At 37.8% G+C, this 9,700-nt stretch overlaps 1 long non-coding RNA gene and 1 pseudogene across 1 annotated transcript; both read right to left on the bottom strand.

Annotated features, from left to right (window-relative positions):
* Positions 1-594: 594 nt before the first annotated feature.
* Positions 595-2,784, bottom strand: LOC117165203 (very long chain fatty acid elongase 6 pseudogene; annotated as a pseudogene).
* A 2,002-nt stretch (positions 2,785-4,786) lies between these two features.
* LOC143305126 (uncharacterized) lies at positions 4,787-7,947 on the bottom strand. The gene is made up of 2 exons (XR_013061821.1): positions 7,502-7,947; positions 4,787-7,299 (listed from the first exon to the last, which is right to left on the bottom strand). It is a non-coding gene; the product is annotated as an uncharacterized LOC143305126 (long non-coding RNA).
* Positions 7,948-9,700: the final 1,753 nt, after the last annotated feature.

Raw genomic sequence — 9,700 nt, 5'->3', positions numbered from 1 at the left:
CTAAACAAGATAATAATCAATATTGACACTTAAAAATAGCAGAAAATATTCTAAGGCTCAATAAAGATTTTGAACTAATGCATGATCCATTTTTTAATATCACTCGTACTTTATTCATACAAATTGTTATGTATTCTATGGCTTCTTTCAATATATATAGTTTCATAGTTTTATACGTACGACAATAAATATGTCAACCCTATAATTCATTATTATAAAAGTATATCAGATTTGCCGGCGAATCTGTGTTTAATATTTTTTTTACTATTAGATGATTCAATATTAGATACGTTAATATTACCCGAATATTTACACATTACATTTTCAAATATTATATCGCTTCCGTTCTTGTTCCAGTAAGGTTTTGTCACGTTATCGGAAGAAGGAAACATTACAAATAAAAGAGACCAAAAAATTTCTTTGGAAATCGTTTCATAAGTAAACAGATTAGGGATATATGTGTTTCCAGGACGAGATTTATTAATTCATTCGTACTATAGTTAACGATAATATTGTTAAGATATTAAAAATTTATTTCTGATTTAGTGTGCGAGATTTACTTTAATTCTATTTCTTCATTTTCATTCATTCACAATCAATCTTTACAACTTTGCCTTCACAAAGGCTTGAGAGAACTATATTCATCAAATTATTTCTTGACGTCCATATCCATCACATGAGATTTTGATAAAGTTTTTCTTAAGATATGTCACTGAAAAGCATCCGTAAAAAAGATTTAAAAAATTTTTCACCTGCTCTACATAAACTTCAGCTTGTTATAACTTGCAGATCTATTAGGCTAATCCTTCTTTCCAATTTTTTTTATGTGTTTGTTAGATAAATAAGCCTGCTGGAAGAATCTGACAAATAAAATGAAATAGCTGAGGTACATCAGCATAGCAAGTTTGATGTTCAAAGGCGTAACGTGACATTCAACTTGGGCACTGTGTACATAGTAGTAAGCTGATGCAGTTAAAATGCAACCCACAACCATTTGTGATAGCTGTAGCGTAGTAACAAACATGGCGACTCATTTTGGTATATTGAACCGCATTGCTTTCAGAGCATAATAGGAGTACATCCAGGCATGAACGAAAGAGTTTACCAAGCCAAACCACTTGCCATTTTCTGTGGCCTCTGCATAAGAGAACCAGGTATAGAGAAGGACTGTTACGTGATGGTACCAATGTAGAAAAATCAACGGTTGCTTTCGTAACACAATGAAGGCTGTGTCGCAAAATTCTACTAGCTTCGATAGGGCAAAGGTCCACGACCAAAAACCGAAAACTGGATCTTGAGTAAGATGGCTGGAAAGAATATAATTACATTTCTATTATGATATAATATTTTGGAAATATTGTTATATGTTATGAACATGATATATAAATTGAAGTTACATAGTGTGTTTCTTAATATCTGTCTGATGTTGTGTATTTTTCATATTACAAACAATTTACTTTTATGTTGGAAGTGGCTGAATTTATTTCAAGTATAGTACAATAATAACAAATGCAGTTATTTTTGTTATAATATCAAAAATAAAAATTTCCATTTATCCATATTTTATACATTTCTTTGAAGTTTCTCAATTTTCCACAGCATCGAACAACATTTTGCAATAAAAGTTAACAAAAAGACGCGAATTTCTAGTATTAAAGAAAATTTGCAGATAAAATTAAATTATAGATTAAAACTGTTTAGCTGAATTCCTTGCTTGTAGACAATTGCTACGTTTAAACTGTCTTTCTAAACGTAATAATTTCCGGGATATTCCGTAAAATATGTTTTCAGTCTCAATTTTGCAGGATATTTTTGCTCCTTCGACATGGATTTTCCCGTGTAAAGATAATATGTGTCAAATATATTACGAATCCCCTGTTAGATACGTATGCTATCGCAAGGCGGATTGAGCATGTACAGATACTTTTAGCATAAAATCAAATTCTGTATGCATTTACATTTAAAACGTTTCGGGCTAATATTATTAAAAAGAACAGTTTTTAAGGTAAATGAAGTTTTATTATCTATTATTCAACACACATCCCTTCCTTGTCATATTTTTCTGAATTGCTTCTACAGTATTGAGTTGATGTAATGACCCACTTGAGAGGCTCGAATTGCTTGACTGACTATTCCCTCTTATGTTTTTCCGGAGGAAAGTTTGGCGTGGGTGTGCCCTTTGAACGAAGAACGCGGATTCGTTGTTCACACTTTTCGTCAAGGAAGTGAGGGTAACCATCCGCGATGCCGATTGGTTATGAGCCATGCTAATGAAAAAGGATATGAGGTAGTCTCCCACCAACGTGGATCGGGGGGTGACTTCGTTCCTGGGGAAAACCAGTCCTTTTCGATAAACATGTGTTCGGTATTCCCATTCGGTGACTACACGCTTTCTCCGTGATTTCTAAGAGCCTAATAAACTCAAGGACTTTTCCGAAACCCGAAAATAAACTGAAAATACTTACTTCTAGACAAACAGTTTGACTGGCAAACATGTGGAAACAATGAAGCCAAAGTTGACGGTTTATGGTGGGTCCTTGAGTTTATTGAGGGCCGCTGGCTGCCAGGTAGCGTCGGCTGGAGTACAGCTGTTCCATGCGACGTAACAGCGTGGGAAGCTAGTAGCGCTGTGTCGTCAGCAAATGTTGCTATTGTTATCTCTGTTGATGTTGGTAAATCGGTAACAGTGTAGATGGAGAACAGCAGGCGTCCGAGGACACTACCTCGGAGTATGCTAGATTCCATTGGGAACGCTGTGGAAGTGACGTCTAAGTATTTAACCATGAGTTGTCTATTGGTTAGGTAGGACTTTAAGATGGAGTAGTTGGTGTGTGGTAGGACTTTTTTAAGTTTGTATAGTAGTACTTCGTGTCATACTTTGTCGAATGCCTGTTGAATGTTTAGGAATATCGCTGAGCAATATTTTTTCTTTTCAAGGGATTGGTTGATAATGTGTGTTATGCGATGGATTTGCTCTACTGTTGAATGCTGTTTCCGAAAACCGAATTGATGATCTGGGAGTATTTTCAAATCCCCCAAGAGTGGAAGGAGTCTATTCGTTAGCATTTTCTCGAATAGTTTTGACAGGATAGGTAAAAGACTAATTGGGCGATAGAAGCAGAGTTTCATATATTGGTTTTCCGAGTTTAGGGATGAGAGTAATCAGTGAAATTTTCCAGGCCTTAGGAAAGTATTCAAGGCGAAGAATTGCGTTAAAAATCGATGTGACGAGTGCAATCCCTTTTATGAGAAGTTCATTGATTGCTCTATTGCCTATTAGGTCATGCCCCGCTGCTTTCTTGGGGTTTAGGCGACTGATTGATTCTATAATCTCTGCAGAAGTGAAGGGTTCAATAGGAGGAGACATTTAGAAGGGAGAGTGCAGGTGTTCAGTAATGTCTGCGGCAGCTTTGGAGGAATGGGGTTTAAATACTTTAGACAAGTATTTAGCAAACAGGTTGGCTTTACCTATAGGGCTACACGCCCATCCACCTTGCGGATAGCGGATTGATGGGATTATTTGCGGGGAGCGCGTGAGTTTCCTGGAAGCCCTCCATAGTGAGTAGTTGGAGTCAGCTGTGGGGGACAAATTGGCGAGATATTTATGAAAACAGTCGTTTTTATAATTTTTGATGATTGTGATTGGCTTTCTAGTTGCGTTGTTTAGTTTGCGTTTGTTATCCGGTGTTCTATGGGACTACCATACTCTTCTTAGTCTACGTTTTTCTGCTATTTTTTTAAATATGTAATGGGGATATTCACGTTTGCTGATAGAAGTCTTAGTAGGTGTGGAGGAGCGGATAGCGTTTCTTATGCTCGTGTTTAAGTATTTCGTGACTGCTTCGATATCTTCATTAGTTTTTAGTGAAATTAAGGCTGAAGTTGAGTCATTAAAGACTTCTCTAAAGAGCTGCCAGTTGGTGAGTTGATTATGAATAAAGCCATTAGGTGTATTCTCGATACTTGTTGAACTGACTGTTGCTATCACGGGCGAATGGTCAGAAGAGAGATCAGCCGAGGAGTTGATTTGGACATATTTTGGCGAGATATTTTTAGTTATGAAGAAGTCAAGTAAGTCAGGTATTTTGTTAGTGTCAGTGGGCCAGTGTGTGGGTTCATATGTGGTGAAGTAGTCGAGATTGTTGGTGATTATGCTGTTTAAGAGATTTTTGCCTCTTACTGTGACCTCTGCCCCATTGGGTAAGTTTGGCGTTATAGTCTCCTCCAGCTATGAATCTATTGCCCAGAGTGCCAAGAAAGTTATCAAAATCTTCTTTGGCGATGGAGTGTCTGGGAGGGCAGTATACTGCTGAAGTGGTGATTGTACCATGGTAGTCTTCTATTGCTACGTTTGTTGCTTGGAGGTAATCTTTCTGGAATGATGGAAGTTCGTAGTGCTTAATGCTGGATTTGATAATGATTCCGGTGCCACCGTGGGCCTTTCCGCTGGGATGTTGGGTATGGTAGAAGTTATAACCATTTATTTTCAGATAGTTTTTGTCGGTGAAGTGGGTTTCAGATACGAGCATTACGTCGACTTGCTGTTGCTTTAGAAAGAGTTCTAGTTCGAATTTGTATTGAGCTAGCCCCTTGGCATTCCAAAGAGCTATGCGTCTTGATTTTATTTTGCGTCGGGGCGTATTAATTTATCCATGGTGAGTGTTAATAGTGATAGCAAATTATTTATTTGTTCAGATTGTTTTTCTATTAACTTTTCAACTCTAATGTCACGTTGATTCGGGATTATTTCACATTCCGCACGTAAGGTGAGAGATTCGTATTCCAATTATGATCGTTATTACAAAATTTATTAGAAACTGACAAAGTAACGATACAGAATGTTATAACAGAACAGAATAGAATGTCGAGTACTGACTTGGGAGGTTTTTTTATATCAAGGGGTTGGCTCCTGTGGAGGGGTTATCGTTGGATGCCGGTCACATAGGGATCCTGTTACTGCTTAGTTACTGTTTCGATGGCTAAGGTATGTGAGAGATATGATTATCCTATTGCTGCATTCGCGGGGCCACTGTGACACTAGAGACGTTGTCTGTGTTCTATGAATTGGAGACATTATTTTGAGAATGGTCCCTGTGGTTATTTGGATTATTTTGATTTCCTTGTACTGTTTGGGAGTAGTATAGGAGATTGAAGTAGTAGTGAATTTCGGAAGACTGGGTATTTGATTGGTTGTCTCTTTGGCTCTAAGCTTGGGATACTTATTTATACATAAGGTTTTGTAGGCTGAGCGGCCTTTGTAGTTAGCAGAATGGTCACCTTGACAGTGGATGCACTTCGTTGGGGTTTCCGGTGATTTAGTGCACTGGTCAGTGGGGTGTGTACCTGCACATTTAACGCAGCGGATTTATATGCAATCGCTTCCTCTGCAATGTTTGCATTTTTCAAAGCTTTTGTTCATGCAATAGCTCTAGTGTTTTGTTCTCGTGTTTTCGTTCTAGTTATCCTAGTTGAACAAGTTTTGAAGTGTCCGTACCTGTGTAACGTCAATTCACATCAGAGACCAGGCCACACACCACGGACAGGATGGCACCCAGATGTCTGCATATCCTTGGCGCGTGCCCTCAGTAGTCTTAAGTACCCACCAGGGGTCTTGGCATTTTCATAGTTAAGGTCCTTCGGACCAAGCGAGTATTTCTTGTCTTAGATTTCCCTTTACGTTTATTGTCTACCACGTGTTAGCCTAGAAAGTTGGTTTCCTTCACATCTGACATGTTCCGTTGGCAACTTTCTCGCGAGAGCGGCTAAAACCCTTCCTGGTCCACCAACCGTCCTATTATCCAATCGGAGACGGTATCTACTGCCCTCACTTCCTTAACCAAAATTGTCATCAACAAATCCGATAGTCCCGTGTCCTTAGACACACCCACCCCTAGCTTTCCTCAGACACAGTATCGTCAGTAAAACTTCACTTATTCTGTATCCTTAGAATAGTCAACATATCTATATCGGTCTCTACCCTTATAAGTCGCGTACTTAATATATTGTTGTAACTAAGTCTTACATAACGTGGTTGGAGTGAATTGTGATTTATGCTAATTCAGTGCATGTTACATTGTGATTGGTGAATTCACAATAAAGGTTGATTAAAACAAAGTTAATTGTTGTGTTACGACTCAACTATATTTTATTTCCACCAACCAACCCTAAAAATTACGTGACACCTGCCTGTTCAAATGGATCGAATAGAGCATTCTCTCTTCCTCCGAAGATGGTTGTATTTCATCTTCACTCAATATGTTGCGTCGTGCAACACTCTACCTGGACCCGGCCATACACCGCGGGCCAGACAGGCCCCAGATGTCCGCTCATTCTTACGGCGTACCCTCAATAACCTTAAGCACCCGTCATAAATCCCACTAATTTGCTTGCTAAGGTCCTTCAGACCCAACAAACATCTGTTTTCTGAATCATTTCTAAAGATTATTGTCTACCACGGCTTGACAAGGGAAAGTTGGGTTTTCCCACGTACGATGCTTCCTAATAACAACTTTCTATCGAGAGCAGCTAAGACCCTTCCTAGTCCACCAACCTTCGTTTAACCAATTAACAACAAATCCGATGGTCCCGTGCGCTAGACACACGCATCCTTAGCTTTCCTCCGCTACAGCATCGTCACCGAACATCACTGATTCTTCAACCTTCAAACATACAACATCCTTCGACCGGGTCTACACCCGAAGATCAGTCAGTCACTTATCTTATACATACGCACCAGCGTAACTATCTTCTTCACAAAGTTGTTGGAATAAACTGTCATTCACACCTTGTTACATCAGTGTCATATTCAATTAACCACCTCTATTATCCTAATCGAAATAGGGGATCGATCATTTCGTGGCGTCGATTATCTAATCGTGACGGGAATTTACGACTCCCGTTGGCGTGCTTCCTCGCGATCGCGTCTCTCCGCGATCGAAACACAATGTCATAGATCTGTTTTGCCGCTTTTTAATTTCTTGTTTCTGAATATTTGCTTGAAACTTTTTCACTTCAGGGAATGACTCATCTTCTTCTTTTAGCTGATGCATCTTCGTGTTTTCACTCTGTGAAAAAGTTCTCTTTCTATTACTATTTCTTGTTGTCATTGAACACTTTTCTGGCTGTATTGCATCTTCTCTTATAGGGAATGTGTCTGTGAAGTACCCGCGATTTTCCTTGAAATTGTTTCGCTTAAAACACTTTTCTCATTTACTATGTTTTGTAGGGCTTTGTGTTATTTCTTCTTCTGAGCTACTTCTAGCACTTTTCCTTTTTTTTAGATCGGTTTTCACGTTTCCTCTAAAAATGTAGGATATATTTAATTACGTTATAATAGAATTTATATGCACAATGTACATACATTGAGCGATTAGATTTCAACATATTAATTAACCGATATCAAGCATTATTAAGTACTATATATAAAGGTTAGTATTGATCAGTAACATGAGATTCGGGGTAAGATTAAAGATATTAAATTTCATCATAATATGATACAAACATTTACATTACTGTCATCGTCACGAATTAATGGCTTTCGTAATTTTGCAACAAGTGACATTGACTGTTGTTTTTTAATATTAATTGCAGCTTTCCTTCAACCCTCTCTTTTTGCTCGGCTCTTCAAAACTTTTGGCGTAGTTGTAGTTGAAGGGCCAGGTTGTGGTGTTTGAGCAAAGTATCTCCAAAATGGTCGTTAACAGATTTTTTAACACCCAAGCAACGTATATTCAATATATCTTTGGTAATTAGTGCTTTAATCCGATTCTTTGATGTAGTGCCGATATTCCTACAACCGATAAATCTACAAATAAATTCTTTATAAGTGTAGTATCGTGGAAAGAAGGGCCTGTGGTGGCACTCGATAGTTAAATAGCACCACTCGACACTAACTAGTGTCGGACGACGAAGTGGTTAGCGCCTTAGGTTACGAACGTAGGAGTCCGATTTTTCTTCCACGGTACAAAAAATGAGGAAAAGAGCGGCCGTACCCAGCAGCGACCTCTACAGCGCTGAGCACAGCTCAACGATACTACATAAGTATTTAATATATACATTAAACTATAGTTTGTAATAATACATACCATAATTTAATATTGTGGTTGAAATTATGACATATGTAACAATTAATACAAACACTTAACTTGGAAGTATATGTAAATTATTTTTCAAAAAAAATATTTATATGAAACAATAATAAAATAATGAAGTAACGTTGAGAATAAAATCTAGTTTAATTACAAATATATGCACTGTTAACAATACCGTTCTTATCAATTTTATTAAATTTACAGTGAAGCTTGCAATTACACTAATGTCAATGAATATTAACGTATATGTTTATTATTACACCAAATAAAAGTGAAAGTACTCTAATGAAAAATACAATATACTTTAATGGAAATAAAACAAGTGAAGCGTTTATTAATATTATTATACAGTACTATATTATATTATTATAATATTTATTAATATTTACTTACCTTTTACGTTTGCATAAAAACTACAAAATTGTAAATATCAACTTTTATAACAGAGATAAAACAAGTCACAGAAATTCGTGTCTTTCAATGGCAAAATGCGTTAAAGGAAGGGAAACGATAATCTCCGTTTCGCGTCACAAGCGGGACTGTGCCAGTTTTGCTCCTTGAAAATACATGTAGCGGTACATGAGCTAGAGGACAATTCAAATTATGTTGTTTTTTTGCCTCGGAGTATCAATATCGTTAGGACATACATAATGTAGCAATAAATAAACTCCGAACAAAACTATGTTGCCGCTACGTGCAACTGTCGAACGAAGACGAATTTGAATTTTCCGATTCTCCTCCGACCAGTTTATACTGTACCAGTTTAAACGGACGCAATCGTAAAGAGTTATCGATCATGTAGTGGATCGTGTGAGGATCAATAATTTAGAGAATACGAGAAATTGCTGCTGCAACGCCTCAAATATATTTAGAATAAATAAAATAAATACGAATAAATATAAATACCGTCGAGAGACGCTCGTACAAATGTATTCGCGAAGCTAGGGTATGGTCGCTTGCGAAAAACTCGATAACTATAACTCGGATGACTCGGATAATAACTCGTAGATATTGATCGATAATTCGTAGGTACTCGGTATATACAAACTCGCGATCACGTCCGTTTATTTATACTGGGGGAGGGGGGGGGGGAGTCGGAAAATTTGAATTCATCTTAGATCGACGATTGCCCATAACGGTGACTTTGTTTTGTCCGGAGTTTACCTATCGATATGTTTCGTGCGTCAAGGCGATGTCCGTGTTCCGAGGCACAACAACATGAGTCGCTCTCGATCCGCCACGTCCTATGACTCTACCGACTATCTACCGAGTATTGATCAGTTACTAACGAGTTATGAGCGAGCGGTTATACACTGTCTTAGCGAATCCGTTAATACGAGCGTCTTTGCGAACATTATCTGTTCTTATTTATTTAATCATTTTAAAATATACTTGACGGTTTCTACAACGGGCAATCTCGTCTAATAAATCTCTCGATTAACCATCCTCTACACACAAGTCCCTTAATACATAACGACTTTTCAGTTCAATTGAGATCATTGCGTTTAACGCCATCTATTCGCCCGGGCGCGCCATTTTTCTCTAGAATATAAATTGTACCGCATGCTTGAATATGTACCGCATGCTTGAATATGTACCGCATGCTTGAA

The sequence above is a fragment of the Bombus vancouverensis genome, chromosome 2 (genome assembly GCF_051014615.1).
Source record: "Bombus vancouverensis nearcticus chromosome 2, iyBomVanc1_principal, whole genome shotgun sequence".
Lineage (NCBI taxonomy): Eukaryota > Metazoa > Arthropoda > Insecta > Hymenoptera > Apidae > Bombus > Bombus vancouverensis.
Note: the sequence above shows the minus strand (reverse complement) of the source record. Positions and strands in the feature narration are given on the sequence as shown.